At 36.3% G+C, this 20,531-nt stretch overlaps 1 long non-coding RNA gene across 1 annotated transcript in view; it reads left to right on the top strand.

Annotated features, from left to right (window-relative positions):
• LOC111164552 (uncharacterized) overlaps nucleotides 1–20,531 on the top strand; it is a 172,295-nt gene that overhangs the window by 53,597 nt on the left and 98,167 nt on the right. The window contains exon 2 of the long non-coding RNA XR_002642112.2: nucleotides 18,414–18,500. This is a non-coding gene — a long non-coding RNA (uncharacterized LOC111164552). The remainder of the gene's footprint in view (nucleotides 1–18,413; nucleotides 18,501–20,531) is intronic.

The raw sequence follows: 20,531 nt of genomic DNA, 5'->3' as shown, positions 1-20,531 counted from the left end.
ACTTGCTTTTGACTGTTTTCAAATGAAGAAGAAATACATCTACAGAAAGAGAAGCTCCTGTACAGGCTGGATTCTGCATCATAGTTTTCATTCTGATCCTTGAGGGTTAGATAATCACAAACAGAACTTTAAGGAAGATTTTCTATATACATATATTCATAAATTATTAAGTATATTAAATCATACTGCATCTTATTTGATAACCTGCTTTTCATTACATGATATAGACACATATCAATAAATATAGATTTATATTATCACTTTTAATGGCAACATAAGTTCCGTAATTCACTTCACAAACCTTTTATTAGTGGTTGCTCCAGGTTTCCAGGATCTTACCAACACAAGTAACATTGGGGGAAATTTCCTTATGCATACAGTAGTCTCATTTATCCCCGATTTTGCTTTCTGTTGTCTCAGCTCTGGTCAACTGCAGTCTGATAATATTAAATGGAAAATTCCAGAAATAAAAATCCATAAGTTATTTTTTTTGAAGTTTTGAATTTTATTTTTTTATACAGCAGGTTCTTATTAGTCATCCATTTTATACATATTAGTGTATGCATGTCAATCCCAATCTCCCAGTTCATCACACCACCACCCCCATGCCCCCACCGCTTTCCCCCCTTGGTGTCCATACGTTTGTTCTCTACATCTGTGTCTCTATTTCTGCCCTGCAAACCAGTTCATCTGTACCATTTTTCTAGGTTCCTCATATATGCGTTAATATACGATATTTGCTTTTCTCTTTCTGACTTCACTCTGTATGACAGTCTCTAGATGCATCCATGTGTCTACAAAGGACCCAATTTCGTTCCTTTTTATGGCTGAGTAATATTCCATTGTATATATGTACCACATCTTCCTTATCCATTTATCTGTCCATGGATATTTAGGTTGCTTCCATGACCTGGCTATTGTAAATAGTGCTGCAGTGTACACTGGGATGCATGTGTCTTTTTGAATTATGGTTTCCTCTGGGTATATGCCTAGTAGTGGGATTGCTGGGTCATATGGTAATTCTCTTTTTAGGTTTTAAGGAACCTCCATACTGTTCTCCATAGTGGCTGTATCAATTTACATTCCCACCAACAGTGCAAGAGGGTTCCCTTTTCTCCACACCCTCTCCAGCATTTGTTGTTTGTAGATTTTTTGATGATACCCATTCTGACTGGTGTGAGGTGGTACCTCATTGTAGTTTTCATTTGCATTTCTCTAATAATTAGTGATGTTGAACAGCTTTTCATGTGCTTCTTGGCCATCTGTATGTCTTCTTTGGAGAAATGTCTATTTAGGTCTCCTGCCTATTTTTGGATTGGGTTTTTTGTTTTTGTAATATTGAGCTGCATGAGCTGTTTATATATATTGGAGATTACTCCTTTGTCCATTGATACGTTTGCAAATATTTTCTCCCATTCTGAGGGTTGTCTTTTCGTGTTGTTTGTAGTTTCCTTTGCTTTGCAAAAGCTTTTAAATTTCATTAGGTCCCATTTGTTTATTTTTGTTTTTATTTGCATTACTCTAGAAGGTGGATCAAAAAAGACCTTGCTGTGATTTATGTCAAATAGTGTCCTTCCTGTGTTTTCCTCTAAGAGTTTTATAGTGTCCAGCCTTACATTTAGGTCTCTAATCCATTTTGAGTTTATTTTTGTGTATGGTGTTAGGGAGTGCTCTAATTTCATTCTTTTATATGTAACTGTCCAGTTTTCCCAGTACCACTTATTGAAGAGACTGTCTTTTCTCCATTGTATATCTTTGCCTCCTTTGTCATAGATTAGTTGACCATAGGTGTGTGGGTTTATCTCTGGGCTTTCAATCCTGTTCCATTGATCTATATTTCTGTTTTTATACCAGTACCATGTTGTCTTCATTACTGTAGCTTTTTAGTATAGTCTGAAGTCAGGGAGTCTGATTCCTCCAGCTCCGTTTTACTCCCTCAAGACTACTTTGGCTATTCGGGGTCTTTTGTGTCTCCCTACAAATTTTAAGATATTTTGTTCTAGTTCTGTAAAAAATGCCATTGGTAATTTGATAGGGATTATATTGAATCTGTAGATTGCTTTGGGTAGTATAGCCATTTTCACAATATTGATTCTTCCAATCCGAGAACATGGTATAGCTCTCCATCTGTTTGTATCATCTTTAATTTCTTTCATCAGTGTCTTATAGTTTTCTGCCTACGGGTCTTTTGTCTCCCTAGGTAGGTTTATTCCTAGGCATTTTATTCTTTTTTTGTTGCAGTGGTAAATGGGAGTGTTTCCTTAATTTCTCTTTCAGATTTTTCATCATTAGTGTATAGGAATGCAAGAGATTTCTGTGCATTAATTTTGTATCCTGCAACTTTACCAAATTCATTGATTAGCTCTAGTAGTTTTCTGGTGGCATCTTTAGGATTCTCTATGTATAGTATCATGTCATCTGCAAACAGTGACAGTTTTACCTCTTCTTTTCCAACTTATATTCCTTTTTTTTTTCTTCTCTGATTGCCATGGCTAGGACTTCCAAAACTGTGTTGAATAATAGTGGTGAGAGTGGACATCCTTGTCTTGTTCCTGATGTTAGAGGAAATGGTTTCAGTTTTCTCCATTGAGAATGATGTTTGCTATGGGTTGTCATATATGGCCTCTATTATGTTGAGGTAGGTTCCCTCTATGCCCACTTTCTGGAGAGTTTTTATCAAAATGGGTGTTGAATTTTGTCAAAAGCTTTTTCTGCATGTATTGAGATGATCATATGGTTCTTTTTCTTCAATTTGTTAATATGGTGTGTCACATTGATTGCATATATTGAAGAATCCTTGCATCCCTGGGATAAATCCCACTTGATCATGGTGTATGATCCTTTTAATGTGTTGTTGGATTCTGTTTGCTAGTGTTTTGCCAAGGATTTTTGCATCTATATTCATCAGTGATATTGGTCTGTAATTTTCTTTGTTTGTAGTATCTTCGTCTGGTTTTGGTATCAGGGTGACAGTGACTTCATAGAATGAGTTTGGGAGTGTTCCTTTCTCTGCAAATTTTTGGGAGATTTTGAGAAGGATGGGTGTTAGCTCTTCACTAAATGTTTGATAGGATTCACCTGTGAAGCCATCTGGTCCTGGACTTTTGTTTGTTGGAAGATTTTTAATCACAGTTTCAATTTCATTACTTGTGATTGGTCTGTTCATATTTTTTGTTTCTTCCTAGTTCAGTCTTGGAAGGTTATACCTTTCTAAGAATTTGTCCATTTCTTCCAGGTTGTCCATTTTATTGGCATAGAGTTGCCTGTAGTAGTCTCTTAGGATGCTTTGTATTTCTGCGGTGTCTGTTGTAACTTCTCCTCTTTCATTTCTAATTTTATTGATTTGAGTCCTCTCCCTCTCTTTCTTGATGAATCTGGCTAATGGTTTATCAATTTTGTTTATCTTCTCAAAGAACCAGCTTTTAGTTTTATTGATCTTTGTTATCTTTTCCTTCATTTGTTTTTCATTTATTTCTGCTCTGATCTTTATGATTTCTTTCCTTCTGCTAACTTGGGATTTTGTTTGTTCTTCTTTCTCTAGTTCCTTTAGGTATAAGGTTAGATTTTTATTTGAAATTTTTCCTGTTTCTTGAGGTAGGCTTCTATTGCTATAAACTTCCCTCTTAGAACTGCTTTTGCTGCATCCCATAGATTTGGATCGTAGTGTTTTCATTGTCATTTGTCTCTAGGTGTTTTTTGATTTCCTCTTTAATTTATTGTTTAGCCTCCATGTGTTTGTGTTTTTTATGTTGTTTTCCCGGTAATTGATTTCTAATATCATAACGTTGTGGTCAGAAAAGATGCTTGATATGATTTCAGTTTTCTTAAATTTACTGAGGGTTGATTTGTGACCCAAGATGTGATCTATCCTGGAGAATGTTCCATGCGCACTTGAGAAGAAAGTGTAGTCTGCTGTTTTTGGATGGAATGTCCTTATAAATATCAATTAAATCTATTTGTTGTGTTGAGTCATGTAAAGCCTGTGTTTCCTTATTAATTTTCTTTCTGGATGATCTGTCCATTGGTGTACGTGAGGTGTAAAAGTCCCCCACTATTACTGTGTTACTGTCGATTTCCTCTTTTATAGCTGTTAGCAGTTGCCTTATTTATTGAGGTGCTCCTATGTTGGGTGCATATATATTTATAATTGTTATATCTTCTTTTTGGATTGATCCCTTGATCATTATGTAGTGTTCTTTTTTGTCTCTTGTAACATTCTGTATTTTAAAGTCTATTTTATCTGATATGAGTATTGCTACTCCTGTTTTCTTTTGATTTCCGTTGGCATGGAATATCTTTTTCTATCCCCTCACTTTCAGTCTGTATGTGTCCCTAGGTCTGAAGTGGGTCTCTTATAGACAGCATATATATGGGTATTGTTTTTGTATCCATTCAGCGAGCCTGTGTCTTTTGGTTGGAGCATTTATTCCATTCACGTTTAAGGTGGTTATCGAAATGTATGTTCCTATTATATTTTTTAAAATTGTTATACGTTTGTTTTTGTAGGTCCTTTTCTTCTCTTGTGTTTCCCACTTAGGGAAGTTCCTTTTGCATTTGTTGTGAAGCTGGTTTGGTTGTGCTGAATTCTCTTGGCTTTTGCTTTTCTGTAAAGGTTTTTATTTCTCTGTCGAATCTGAATGAGATTCTTGCTAGGTAGAGTAATCTTGGTTGTAGGCTTTTCCCTTTCATCACTTTAAATATATCAAGCCATTCCCTTCTGGCTTTTAGAGTTTCTGCTGAGAAATCAGCTGTTAACCTTATGGGAGTTCCCTTGTATGTTATTTGTTGTTTTTCCCTTGTTGCTTTCAATAATTTTTCTTTGTCTTTAATTTTTGTCAGTTTGATTACTATGTGTCTCAGCATGTTTCTTCTTGGGTTTGTCCTACCTGGGACTCTTTGCACTTCCTGGACTTGCGTGGCTATTTCCATGTTAGGGAAGTGTTCGACTATAACCTCTTCAAATATTTTCTTCGGTCCGTTCTCTCTCTCTTCTCCTTCTGGGACCCCCATAATACGAATGTTGTCCCAGACGTCTCTTAGCCTGTCTTCATTTCTTTTCATTCTTTTTTCTTTATTCTGTTCCATGGTAGTGAATTCTACTATTCTGTCTTCCAGGTCACTTATCCGTTCTTCTGCCTCAGTTATTCTGCTATTGATTCCTTCTAGTGTATTTTTCATTTCAGTTATTGTATTGTTCATCTCTGTTTTTTCTTTAATTCTTCTATGTCTTTGTTTAACATTTCTTGCATCTTCTCGATCTTTGCCTCCATTCTTTTTCCGAGGTCCTAGATCATCTTCATTATCATTATTCTGAATTCTTTTTCTGGAAGGTTGCCTATCTCCATTTCATTAAGTTGTTTTACTGGTGTTTTATCTTGTTCCTTCATCTGGTACATAGCCCTCTGCCTTTTCATCTTGTCTATCTTTCTGTGAATGTGCTTTTTGTTCCACAGGCTGCAGGACTGTAGTTCTTCTTACTTCTGGTGTCTGCCCACTGGGGGAAGAGGCTATCTAAGAGGCTTGTGCAAGTTTCCTGATGGGAGGGACTGGTGGTGGGTAGAGCTGAGTGTTGCCATGGTGGGCAGAGCTCAGTAAAAGTTTAATCCACTTGTCTGCTGATGGGTTTGGCTGGGTTCCCTCACTGTTGGTTGTTTGGCCTGAGGTGACCCAGCAGTGGAGCCTACCTGGCTCTTTGGTGGGGCTAATGGTGGACTGTGGGAGGGCTCACGCCAAGGAGTACTTCCCAGAACTTCTGCTGCCAGTTTCCTTGTCCTCACGGTGAGACACAGCCACCCCCCGCCTCTACAGGAGACCTTTCAACACTACTAGGTAGGTCTGGTTCAGTCTCCTATGGGGTCACTGCTCCTTCCTCTGGGTCCCGATGTGCACACTACTTTGTGTGTGCCCTCCCAGAGTGGAGTCTCTGTTTCCCCCAGTCCTGTCAAAGTCCTGCAATCAAATCCCTCTAGCCTTCAAATTCTGATTCTCTAGGAATTCCTCCTCCTGTTGCCAGACCCCCAGGTTGGGATGCCTGATGTGGGGCTCAGAACCTTCACTCCAGTGGGCGGACTTCTGTGGTATAAGTGTCCTCCAGTTTGTGAGCCACCCACCCAGCAGTTATGGGTTTTGATTTTATTGTGATTGCACCCCTCCTACCATTTCATTGTGGCTTCTCGTTTGTCTTTGGATGTGGCGTATGTTTTATGGTGAGTTCCAGTGTCTTCCTGTCGATGATTGTTCAGCAGTTAGTTGAACCATAAGTTTTAACTGTGTGCGATGCTGAGTAGCAAGATGAAATTTCACACCATCCAGCTCAGTCCTGCCTGGGACATTAATCATCCCTTTGTCCAGTGGATTCCACCTGTTAGTCATTTAGTAGCTGGCTCAGGTATCAGATTGACTGGCGTATTATCAGCAATACTTGTGTCCAAGTAATCTTTATTTCATTCAATAATGACCTCAGAGCAGAAGAGTAGCGATGCTGGCAATTCAGATATCTCTTACAGTGCCTAATTTATAAATTAAAATTTATCATAGATATGTAGGTATAGGAGAAAATGTAATATATATGGGGTTTAGTACTATCTGCAGTTTCAAGCATCCTCTGGGGGTCTTGGAATGTGTCCCCCACAAATAAGGGGGTACTACTGTACATAGTTTTTCCCTGTTCAATTAGTTTCTTGGGATAAATTCCTAGAATTTAGATTTTTAGGTCAAAGCCTAGCAATATGCTTTGTTGAGTGTGTAAAGAAAGGAGTATGTTTATTCATTATTGGCATAAAATAAGTTAATATGATTTTTGTTGTGTCATTTAACAATATGTAATAAAATGGAAGAATTATTTTAAAATTGTATTGTGAAATGTAATACACAGAAAAAGGCATAAACATATAAATAACATTTAAGAAATGTTTGTATAGTGAGCAACATTGTAATAATGGACTGAGGTCAAGAAACAAAATATTACTGTCATTCTAGACTTACTCCTGTACCTCTAGCCAATTGTAACTCTTCCTCTCCCTCAGCTGTATCATAGTACCATTATAGGGCTGCATGTGTGTGTGCACCCCCTAAACAATATAGATCAGGGTTTGTCATCCTACAGCTCACAGGCCTCATCTGGCCTGCCATTTGTTTTTTGTAGTTTTACTGGAACACAGACACATACCTTCGATTATGTATTGTGTCTGGTGTTTTTCTTGTCATAATGCCTGAATCGAGTTGTTGGGACAGAGACTGTGTGGCCCACAAGATGTGAAATATTCACTACCTGTCCCTTTATAGGAAAGGTTTGCCAATCCCTGACATAGATTCGTTTTGCCTGTGTTTCAACTTTATATAAAGAGAAGTGTATACTCTTTGTGACTTACTTTTTTTCCCTTCAACATTATATTTGTAAGCTTCATTCATGGCAGGCCATTGTTTTCTAACACTTAAAAGCCATTTTATGGATCACCTGATAATTAATTTCAGAAAAAAATATACACATTTTTTATATCAAGTGAACATAAGGCTCTAGTGTTAAATTTCTTCTGAGTTCACTTAGAATTGCAATTAATACTAGTATACAATGGATTAAAAATAAGGTATTAAATTTTTTTGGAAATTAATTACCAAACATAAAATGTTAACATTTGTTGAAAATGCATTTCTTAATGAGATGCATGCAATTGTTTCTACCTCCCTCCATTCACTCTTGTACATAGATGATTATTATTAATTGCTAGAATGAGAAAGAATTCATTATTAATTCTATCTTCATTTTTTGTTTTTACAGATGAAAGCTCTAAAGAGACTTTGTTCTCATAAATAATTATATGGAAATGGTAGAGTTGTTTTTCTTTTATGGAAATTTCACTTAATTTTTAAAAACTTTGTTAGCTACATACTCAAAATTATATACTTTATATATATTTAAAATTATATATTATATATAATTATATGACAGCTGCAAGTCATTCTTCCATTTTGTTGAAAACAAAGCATTAGAAATTAGCTGACTTGCAAAAGGATTTGTTGTCTAGTCATTAGAGTTGTTCACTTTCTCAAGCTGATTATCAATAGTTCTAATTATTCTCCTGCCCTTCAGGTGATTTTTTTTTCCTTTTAACCCTTTTATTGTTAAATAAATCATAGATATAGAAAGAGCACAAAATGAGTTTGTGGGAATATATGGTTTTATATCTACCACTCAGATATCAAACAATAGAACATTGCCACCCAACACAGTACCCCTGGCATGTGCTCTATCCCAGTCACCACTCCCTTTCTCCCTCAGACCATAGTTTGACAAATTTGAGACATCTGTCTGTGTTTACAGGAAGCCTCTAAGTGACTCATGGAGAAATCAAGATCAAAGATACTTAGACTAGGAGGGAATACATGATGAAGCAAAGTCTTGAGGAAGGCAGGAGGGGATGCAATCAGATAAATTCTATATCATTAAGAGGTGTTAGTCTTGGAAAGAAAGAGTTTCTCTTGCTTTGAATCAGAGAAGAAGGAACAGAGGAAAAATTTATTCAACTAGTCATTTAACAAAGATTTATTAAGTCCCTCTTAATTAGCAACACTTTAGAAAGCAATAGAGAGATTTTAAAGAGGAAAAGCTGTACTTAGGCTCTCCTGCTAGGTAAACTTCATCTCTTCAAGGGTCAAGGGTCCTGAGTGAGAGCTGTTTAAAGGAGAGCAGATTTGGACGTTTGAGTAGTGTGAACAAGATTTCAAAAAACTACCGTGAGCAAAGTCCTAAGGAATCAACACATTTTCTTTGCAGGGCTCCGGAAAGAACCAAGCCTAGTATTTTGTATTGAAAGTTAAGCTTGGAAATCTCATATTATACATCACAGTGAATCTTACTGATTCCATCTTTAAAATTGCACCTGCCATGGAGTCATGCCAAAACACACATACCAAATTAAAACTCAAAACCCAATAAAACATAACAAGAGCTGAATGCTGCAAACTCAATTGCTTATTAAAAACCATTAGCCTTAAAATGTTAGCTTGTCAGAAAACAATTTTCTTCCTCCAATGTCAGCTTTGAAGGTCAGCTAATTGGAAATATATAGAATTAGGACAGGCAGGGAATTCAATAAAGCAGACCCTGCAGTGGAAGAAACTGCTCTAGGCCCTTATTAGTGGAATTAGAAAGGCGTCATCAGGGACATGCCCACAGATCAGAGCTCTCATTAAGCGAGTAACAATTCTGGTATTTTGAGTTCACCAGTAAGAACTTAAGTCATCTTTTAAAATATCCTATTTGATATACTATTTTAATATTTCGCTTTAAGAGTGCATGTAAATGCTAGGATACTTGAACACCTTAGAAATAAAAATATCCAAATAAGCTAGTCAGTGAGCTTTCTTTCCTGCTGTCCTTCTTTCAGCAAGGAAGCTTTATCTTTTTTTTTCTTTTCTTTCAGTTTTTTCTTTCTGTTCTTTGAAAATTAATCTGTGTTTTTGATTTTGGATTGGTAAAGAGTGGAGTGTGATTACTGAGGTCTTCAACATTCAAGCTGACTGAAAACAGTCGAAACTGCTGTTATCTTGTGCTGAGAAAGGTGTTTATTGTAAATGCCCTGGGCTTTCTGAAGACTTGGGAGAAGGAGCGTGTGAAACTGATGGGAATGGCAGAGTATTGCTTTAGATCCCTAAGGCTGAGAGAACTGCATAGGTGACTTGGGGAAAGTTATTTATAAGATCATTGAATAGCACATGAAAAAGAAACTATTTTACTTCAAATATGATAGTTTTTCGTTACTATTAACTGAATCATAGAATGTGAATTGGAAGAGATTTTATAAGTCATGCAGTTCGGTGATTTCCTAACACTAATTTCCATACTGACACAAGACTGGGATGGTATTTTCACCAGTCCATGACACACTTCAAAATAAAATAAGAAAACAGTGTAGAGAAATTTTCTATGAAGCTGCATTTGTTGTTTTTAATCCTGATGTTATGTTCTTCCTACTTTTTGGTCCTAAAATATTCTTTCTTCCATGAGATAATAGATGTACATGGTAGGATGTCTAAAATGTCCCTGGTTGATAAAATAAAATATTGGTGGTTCTCCAACATATTTTATAAATTGTATTTAATGGTGAATAACATTCTGGGGTCACTAAACTGGCTTTTAAAGGTAGGGAAAGAGCAGAGTATGCTCCCTACCTTGCCACTTAGTACTTGGTTAGATCAAATGAAGCAACCTCTGTTCTTTTGGAATTTGGCGCAGGTCTGACATGAAGCTACACTAGAAATTAGGCAGCATGCAGTTAGGTGACCAGAATCTCAGTTTTCCCACACTCTTCTCTTCCTCTGTGGTGCTTAATACCTTTACTTCCGTATGCAGGCTACAATGTCCTTCTCTTCCCTACTTCATCTTTCTACCAATAGAGCCCAACTTTGGAAAGAATCAACTTTGAGTAATTTATCCAGCTCAGATACAGGGTGAGGGTGAACTGGCGGTACTAGAAGGCATTATCCCCTGCTCCCAGTTTTCTTTTCTCTCCCTCTCTACCAGCTCAGTATACAGATGGGATCTAAATTCTTATATCACTTTAACAAACCGGAACTTCACCTGTTCTACATCCCCCTCCAGCTACCCTCTCATTTCTTTCCTCAGCTAAACACACTGTATCCACTTCCCTCCTTTCTTCCCACTCACTTTTCAATTCACTCCAATTTGTGTTTTTCCTTAGTCAGCGGGAACTGCTTACACCAAGGTCAACAGTAACATCTGTGCTACTAAGACAATGGTCAGTTTACCATTTTCATCTTACTCAACTTGCAGCCTCATTAAACACAGTAGCAGTTCCCTCTTCAAACACAGAAATGTAACAAGATTGTCCCATTTCAGAACCTTTGCATTTGATTTCCCTGCTTCTTCAATGCTTGCTCTTTCTGATACTATCCTTCAGATCTCCTCTGAAATATAACACTTCCTTAGAGAGGGTTTCACTTAATGCCCAATATAAGGTAGTTCTGTCCATCACCACAACCATCAATCACTACTGCCTGATGTTCTCTTTCAGCATCTCAAGACTTCCTTCACAGCACTTATAACTTTTTGTTAATTATTGTGTGTTTTACTTATTTGTCTCTCCTAGTACATGAATCTATATGAAGGCAGGGACCATTCATTGCTATATTCATTGCTGTACCTCCAGAATGTACCTACAACACAGTGCTTGATTCATAATAGTTATCTAATAAAGATTTGTTGAGTGATTAAAGGGATAGATGAATGCTAATAGTCCTACAATTTATTTAGTAATCTCAAATTGAAAATGCATGCCAAGTCCTTTATACTTCATCTCTATAATGATTCTAACATCTGTCTCTTCTTTCAGTCCTTACTTCCATTTCCTTTGCTCAACATCACCTCTTACTTAAACTATTTAATAAAATCCATAACTCACTTTGCTTCTTCTCTTGCCAATCTTCAGTCCATTCTCTATATTGCAGTTAACCTTATAACCTTCCTGAGCCTTGGACTTTATCATTTTTCTATGCAAAAACCAAAAAAAAACAAAAAACAATGCAAAGAAACAACAAAAACAAAACCTCCCCTTTTGTCTAGAGAGTTTTTTCTAAACTTTCTATCCTGGCATTTATGTCCCTTGAAGACCTGGCTCTAACCTCTCTCAGCTATAAGTATGACATCTCATGGATTCACCGTTTGTTTGTTTGCTTTTTGATGTACCTCTCTTGTGGAACTTTTATGACTCAATATGGAGTTATTATACCATTACAGTAGAATGAGAGCACCTTGAGGGTGGATACATGCTGTCTTCTAATCTCATCACTTAGCACACTTCTTGATACATAGTAAGGTCTATAAATATTTGTTATATAAATCATTGCATGACCCTCTTCTTGCAGTTCTATGTTCAGGTTCAACAGAATACAGAATATAAGAAATAATTGATTGCAAACCCATAAAGTGTTTAAGTATAGTTAAAATGAAAATATTTGATACTGTATATTTTGTTTAAGGCAATGGATGGCTTATTAGCTCTGGTAATGTTAAATATTTTAGCACAACTAATCCTTGTGGCTTCCTAGCCAAAATAGGAAAAACCTTTTCCTCAGAAACTGTCCAACTAAAAGCCCATCCAATTAATCACAAGACCCTTAGGAAAAACTGTTGATGCATGTAGCCTTTTTGCCAGACAGATCTGTAAGCTATGAAGAGAGCCATAGCCTCAGGCAGCACACTAAGGAGATGAAACTGTAAAATGTGAAAAAGCCCACTGTGAACATTTCCAGCAGAGACTGGCTGCCTGCAGGTCCTGATATTGATCCCCAAGCATACTGTTCAGACTCCCTTCAAGACCCCTATAGTCCCTAATGTGACATTCTTGGTAGCTTAGCAAAGGAATTCAAATGGCCAAACATATACTTAAATTTTTTTTAAACATTATTTTTGAGTTGTATAATGCTGCATGGAAACACTGTAATAGAATTAAGACTAAGAAAGCTTTTGACAAAATTCAACCCCCATTTATGATAAAGACCCTCCAGAAAGTATGCATAGAGGGAACTTACCTCAACATAATAAAGGCCATATATGACAAACCCACAGCCAACATCGTCCTTAATGGTGAAAAACTGAAACCATTTCCACTAAGAGCAGGAACAAGACAAGGTTGCCCACTCTCACCACTCTTATTCAACATAGTTTTGGAAGTTTTAGCCACAGCAATCAGAGAAGAAAAATAAAAGAATCCAAATCAGAAAAGAAGTAAAGCTGTCACTGTTTGCAGATGACATGATACTCTACATAGAGAATCCTAAAGATGCTACCAGAAAACTACTAGAGCTAATCAATGAATTTGGTAAAGTAGCAGGATACAAAATTAATGCACGGAAATCTCTGGCATTACTATACACTAATGATGATAAATCTGAAAGAGAAATTAAGGAAACACTCCCATTTACCATTGTAACAAAAAGAATAAAATACCTAGGAATACACCTACCTAAGGAGACAAAAGACCTGTATGCAGAAAATTATAAGACACTGGTGAAAGAAATTAAAGATAATACAAATAGATGGAGAGATATACCATGTTCTTGGATTGGAAGAATTAACATTGTGAAAATGACTCTACTACCCAAAGCAATCTACATATTCAATGCAATTCCTATCAAACTACCACTGGCATTTTTCACAGAACTAGAAGAAAAAATTCCACAATTTGTATGGAAACACAAAAGACCCCGAATAGCCAAAGCAATCTTGAGAAAGAAAAATGGAGCTGGAGGAATCAGGCTCCCTGACTTCAAACTATACTACAAAGCTACAGTAATCAAGACAGTATGGTACTGGCACAAAAACAGAAAAATAGATCAATGGAACAGGATAGAAAGCCCAGAGATAAACCCACGCACATATGGTCACTTTATTTTTGATAAAGTAGGCAACAATATACAATGAAGAAAAGACAGCCTCTTCAATAAGTGGTGCTGGGAAAACGGGACAGCTACATGTAAAAGAATGAAATTAGAACACTCCCTAACACCATACACAAAAATAAACTCCAGATGGATTAAAGACCTAAATGTAAGGCCAGAAACTATCAAACTCTTAGAGGAAAACATAGGCAGAACACTCTATGACATAAATCACAGCAAGGTCCTTTTTGACCCGTCTCCTAGAGAAATGGAAATAAAAACAAAAATAAACAAATGGGACCTAATGAAACTTAAAAGCTTTTGCACAGCAAAGGAAACCGTAAACAAGACAAAAGGACAACCCTCAGAATAGGAGAAAATATTTGCAAATGAAGCAACTGACAAAGGATTAATCTCCAAAATTTACAAGTAGCTCATGCAGCTCAGTATCAAAAAAACAAACAACCCAATCGAAAAATGGGCAGAAGACCTAAATAGACATTTCTCCAAAGAGGATGTACCGATTGCCAACAAACACATGAAAGAATGCTCAACATCATTAATCATTAGAGAAATGCAAATCAATACTACAATGAGGTATCACCTCACTCCAGTCAGAATGGCCATCATCAAAAGATCTACAAACAATAAATGCTGGAGAGGGTGTGGAGAAAAGGGAACCCTCTTGCACTGTTGGTGGGAATGTAAATTGATACAGCTACTATGGAAAACAGTATGGAGGTTCCTTAAAAAACTACAAATAGAACTACCATATGACCCAGCAATCCCACTACTGGGCATATACCCTGAGAAAAGCATAATTCAAAAAGAGTTATGTACCACAATGTTCATTGCAGCTCTGTTTAGAGTATCCAGGACATGGAAGCAACCTAAGTGTCCATTGACAGATGAATGGATAAAGAAGATGTGGCACATATATACAACGGAATATTACTCAGCCATTAAAAAAAAACGAAATTGAGTTATTTGTAGAGAGGTGGATGGACCTAGAGTCTGTCATACAGAGTGAAGTAAGTCAGAAATAAAAAAACAAATACCGTATGCTAACACATATATATGGAATCTAAAAAAAAAAAAAAAAAGTCATGAAGAACCTAGGGGCAAGACGGGAACAAAGACGCAGACCTAGTAGAGAATGGACTTGAGGACACCGGGAGGGGGAAGGGTAAGCTGGGACAAAGTGAGAGAGTGGCATGGACATATATACACTACCAAATGTAAAATAGATAGCTAGTGGGAAGCAGCTGCATAGCACAGGGAGATCAGCTCAGTGCCTTGTGACCACCTAGAGGGGTGGGATAGGGAGGGTGGGAGGGAGGGAGACACAAGAGGGAAGAGATATGGGTTTATATGTATATGTATAACTGATTCACTTTGTTATAAAGTAGAAACTAACAGTCCATTGTAATGCAATTATACTCCAATAAAGATGTTAAAAAAATAAAAGAAAGAATTAAGACTAGACTAGTAGGTAGGAATTTGCTTTTGTGGGGTGTTTTTCTTAACATAGTAGTTCTCCATTCCAGTTGCACATTAAAGTTATCTGGAGAGCTTCAAAAAATTCAGAGGCCCAGGCTACACCCAACATATTCTAATTTATTTAGTTTGGGGTGGACCTCAGGCATGGTATGGTTTTTGAAATTTCCCCAGGTAAGTCTAATTTGCTGCTAGTGTTGAGAACCATTACAGTTTATTGAAGACTGACATTCTGCTGTACATTATTAAGGCGTAAAATAATTGATATTCAGGGGCTTTTGATTTCATTCTAACATTTTTTTCTCTCATAAAGCTGTAAGCTTGAGAAGTGAGTAGTGCACACTCAACACCTACAGTGAATGCCAGTGAAACTCCACACTCATGGAATATCAATTAGTATTCCACTGGGCACTAGCTCTTCCAGTTATATTTTTTAGCAGTTAGGAGAGGATTGACATGCCCTGTGTAAGCTCTCTCAATCATGGTATAGTCTCTGAGTAAACAGAGTACCTGACTGACATTTGAGGTACTTCATGCTTTATCCGTGTTTATCTTCTTATGTATCTTCTGTTTTCATCTTATGACATGCCTGACTCTCTTTACAGCTTATGCTCCAATCATACTCAATTATGTTACAGTTTCCTCCACTCCAATAATGTACAGGATTTTCATGTCTGCAGGCAGGATTTTGACATTCTGTTTCCTCTGTATGGACTTTCTTCCTCTTCTTGTCTACACATCCTTCTATACCAAGAGCTCTTAACACTGCACATTCTGAGTTAGGAAGCAAAATATACATGTGTGTGTATGTGTGTTACATGTATTTTTATTGGAAGAAGTGTCATAGATTTCATTACATCCCCCCAAAGGTCTGTGGCTTCACAAAGATTAAGCTCCATTCTTCTTGCTTATGCTCAGATGTGACACAGTAGAAGCACATTCTGAGACTTCCTAGTCTTCAACTGCCCCAACCAAGTTTCCTGTCACAGTTACTCTGTCCTTTTTGTGGCTTCCCATAGCACTTTAAATACCCTTTTTCTACATCATTTTTACTTGTCTCCCTTTGGACTGGGAACTCATTGAAGGCAGGGGCAATGATTTATTCATCTTTAATCCCAAAGCTCTGTACACATATGTTCATTTTTCTATAGCTGGGGAGAATGTTGAAGCTCAGAATCAGTGTAGCTATCTTTTCTTCTCCTAGAAAATTTTCTCAAATATTTTAATTATATGAGTTCTAGAAAGAAGAAAATACATAAAATGGAGGGGGGGGGAAATGTCAGCAAAATAATTCAAGAAAAATCTGTAGAACTTAAAGGTGTTCATTTATATATTAAAAGACTAGCACCCACAAAAATAGATGAAAATAGACTCATGCCAAGATACATCAGTGTGAAATTTCAGAACACTGGGAACAAAGAGAAAATTGTACAGATTTCCAGAGGATTAAAAATAAAATCAGAATGGCTTAAGAATTTTCAACATCATCAATATAAAACAGAAAGCAATGGAATGATACTTTAAAAATTTGTAAGGAAAATGATTCTGGACATATATAAACTAATTAAATATATATGTAAAACATACTCTCAGACATATGAACTCTCAAATAGTTAACCTCCTGTGTGCTTTTCTCAGGAAGCTACTGGAGATTTTTCTCCACCAAAAGAAAGAATTAAACCAAGAAAGAGGAAGATGTGGGATGCAGAAAATAGGAGGCACAGTGCAGGAGAGATAAATGAAATCCCTAGAACAGTGAAGGGAGATCTTGGGATGACAGGTTTGAACCTGACATAGAGGGCAGTCTGTCAAGATTCTTGCAGGTCAGTAGGCTCCAGGAGAGTGTTCCTCAAGATGATAGAGCGATTGATGTGACTAAAGTCTTGGGAGGAGATTTAGACAACTAGTAAAAAGATTGTGATTGAAAACTAGTGGAAATCAAAGTACAATTAAGTTGGAATTTGATAACAAAATCAACATAAATGCATACTTCTCAACAATTCATGGATTATCATAATGGAATAATTAGAACTTAATGATTTTGAAAATATTAGGGATTAAACTTGTGATTAGCAACAAAAGTGGTGTTTCAATAAGAATTTATAGGCTTAAATGTTTATACTAGAAAAGAAGAAAAACTTGGAAATTAATGTGCTAGGTATCTACCTTAAGAATTAAAAAAGAAACAACACAATCAATTCTGAAAAACTAAGGTGAAGTGATAATAATGATGCAGTGGAAATTAATAAAATGAAATAGAATCAATAAAGCCAAAGTTTCATTCTTTGAAAAAAATAATGAAATAGACAAACCCCAGGCAAGATGAATTAAGGAAAAGAAGAAAGAAAGCACAAATAAGATTAAGAATTAAAAGGGGTACATAACTATGGATACAATATAGATTAAGAAGATAATAAGAGAGCTTCCCTGGTGGCGCAGTGGTTGAGAGTCCACCTGCTGATGCAGGGGACACGGGTTCGTGCCCCGGTCCAGGAAGATCCCACGTGCCGCGGAGCGGCTGGGCCCATGAGCCATGGCCGCTGAGCCTGCGCATCCGGAGCCTGTTGCTCTGCAACGGGAGAGGCCACAACAGTGAGAGGCCTGCGTACCGCAAAAAAAAAAAAAAAAAAAGAAGCTAATAAGAGAATATACTAAACACTTTATACCAAAAATTTGAAAAATTAGATCAAATGGACAGATTTATAAATATATAACTTACTAAGAGTGATACAAGAAGAAATATATAATCTAATAGTCATAAACATTAAAGGAAATGAAGAATTAATTAAAACTGGTCTAACAGATAAAACACTAGACCTGCATTTTTTTTTCCAAATAGAGCATTCCAATTTATATGAAGAATTCTAAAAAATAAAAAAAGAGGAAACATCCTAAGTTTATTTTATGAGGCTAGCAGAACTTTGATACCAAGCTCACACAAAGTATGAAAAAGATATTAAAATTGAAGTCCACTCTTATTCAGGAAACAAATAGTAAAATCCCAAATGTGAAAGGTTTAGTATGAAGCCTGCTTCTGCTGTGTGCCTGGGATCACTGATAATCTGCGATAACTGCCCCCCACTCCCCAATTCCTATCTTGAGGTTTCCTGTAGTACTCAAGCAATGTGGAACTGAACTACAAACATATGTGACAGCCAGACTACAGCTATGATTTATCAGGGATACATATTCTTGCTGTTTCACTCCTTGCTCTGCTCAGTACCAAGACAACCTTTGCTGAAGTTCCTTGAGATTGGAGATGGGAATGGGTTTACTTTTGTTTTACCCTTACCATGAAGATATAGTCCTATGAGATCTCAAATCCATCTGGAGAGAGTCTGCTATTAAATTCTTTTGCTTAGGCAGGCTCTGGGCCTCCTTTACAGTCTCTCTTCATATGAGGCTGATAGTTCCTTCCCAGCCTACCAGTTATTACGAGAACACTGTTCTAACCCCAGAGCTACGGAGGCTCAGCTAGCCTACCAGGTTTTAATACTATTCATGTTCCCTCCGTCCAGAATTGTTTCATTGGAGGAGTTGGTCCGAATAACCTCAGAAGCCAATATGGAACATAGAAGTTGGTGAATCTGTGACAACCTTTAACAGTGAGTATTCTTCATGTGATATTAATTTTTCTCTGTTCCATTCCTTTTTATTTCTCATAGTATCCATTTTACAGATTTGGGCCTGGTGTTTTTTGAGCACATCTTTGAATGAAGAAAGGTTTTCCTGGGCCAAATATTTGTGAGCTATCTGGATGGAAAAGGTGCAGGGGAAGTAGTCAAGGATAATAGGGCTTTTCCTTAATATCCAGAGGGGTGTGTGTGTGTGTGTGTGTGTGTGTGTCTTTTTTTTTCTGTAAGCTGTTTGGTAAGCTGGTCCAAATTAATAAATTTGCATGGGATATCCTGTTGTCTCAAAACATTTATTGAAGAGACTATGCTCTTTTCATCGAATTAACTTGCCACTCTTCTTGAAAATCAATTGACCATAAATTGGTATAGGTTTATTTCTGGACTCTCAATTTTATTCCATTGATCTATATGACTATATTTATGACAATAACACACAGTCTTGATTACTGTAGCTTTAGAGTAAGTTTTGAACTAGGAAAGTGTCCCTTCCAACTTTCTTTTCCTTTTTCTTGCTTCTTTGCCTTTCCATAAGAATTTTAGGATCAGCGTATCAATTTCTGCTAAAAAGATAGCTGAAATTTTGATAGGGGTTGCAATGAATCTATACATCAATTTTTGAAGTATTGCCGTCTTAATGATTACTTTTTGAATCCATGAACACAGGATTTATTTCCATTTATTTAGGTGTGTAATTTATTTCAACATATTTTGTAGTTTTCAGTGTATAAGTCTTAGACTTTTGTTAAATTTATTCCTAAGTGTTTTATCTTTTTGATGCTATTGTATATAGAATTGTTTTCTTATTTTCATTTTAGGTTGCTCACTGCTGATGTATACCAGTACAACTGATTTTTGTGCATTGATCTTATACGCTGAAACCTTGCTGAACTTAATAGCTATAATGGTTTCTTTCCAGGCTTCTTAGAATTTTCTGTATGCATGATCTATATGCAAATAGAGAAAATTTTAATTTTTTAGAAAATCTGGATGCTTTTTATTTCTTTTTCTTGCCTATTTGTCCTGCTTAGAACTTCTATTACAATGTTGAATAGAAGTGGAAAGAGCAAACATCCTTGCTTTGTTTCTAATCTTAGGGGGACATTTTTCAGGATTTTGTCAGTAAATATGATTGAAGTTAGCTGTGAGATTTCATAGATGCCTTTAATCATGTTGAGGAAGCTCCCTTCTATCCCTAGTTTGTTGAATATTTTTATTAGGAAGGGGTGTTTAGCTTTACCAAATGTTTTTTTTTCTGCCTTATTGAGATGATATATATATTTTTTACTTTATTCTTTGATTTTTCATATGTTTAGCTACCTTTTCCTTCCTGGGATGAATCCCACTTGGTCATAGTATATAATCATTTTATATACTTGGTTTGCTAGCATTTTGTTGAGGATTTGGGGGACAGCATTTATAAAGGACATTGATATCTAACTACTGTTGTTGTGTTGTCTATTTCTCCAATTCTGTCAGTTTTTGCTTTATCTATGATCAGGCTTTCTTTTGGTGCATATATATTTTAATCCTTATGTCTTCTTCATGGATTGACCCTTATATCATTATAAAATGTCCATTTTTATCTTCAGTAACAATTTTTCTCTAGAGTCTATTTTGTCTGACATTGGTATATATATTCCAGCTCTTTTTTAGTCATTTTTTACATTGTGTATATTTTCACTTCTACATTCAACTCAACTTTGTTTCTTTGGATTTAATACGTGTCTTTTGGACAGTAAGTGATTCAATTATGGGTTTTTGAAAATTATTTCTTCCAACTTCTGCCTTTTAATTGGTGTGTTTAATCTATTTACATTTAACACAATCACTGATAAGGTAGGATTTAGTCTGCCATAACTGCTGTTTGTTTTTTGTATGTAATTTCATTTCTGTTCTTTTATTCTCCCGTTACTGCTTTCTTTTGTGATAGGTAGATATTTTCTAGTGTACAAGTTTTAATTCCTTCAGTCCATAACAGATCTCTAATTCTGTTCTGTTCTC

Source organism: Delphinapterus leucas, chromosome X (assembly GCF_059928025.1).
Source record: "Delphinapterus leucas isolate spDelLeu-1000000601 "Yukka" chromosome X, BTC_Dleu_Yukka2, whole genome shotgun sequence".
NCBI lineage: Eukaryota > Metazoa > Chordata > Mammalia > Artiodactyla > Monodontidae > Delphinapterus > Delphinapterus leucas.
This window is presented reverse-complemented; position numbering and strand designations above follow the sequence as displayed.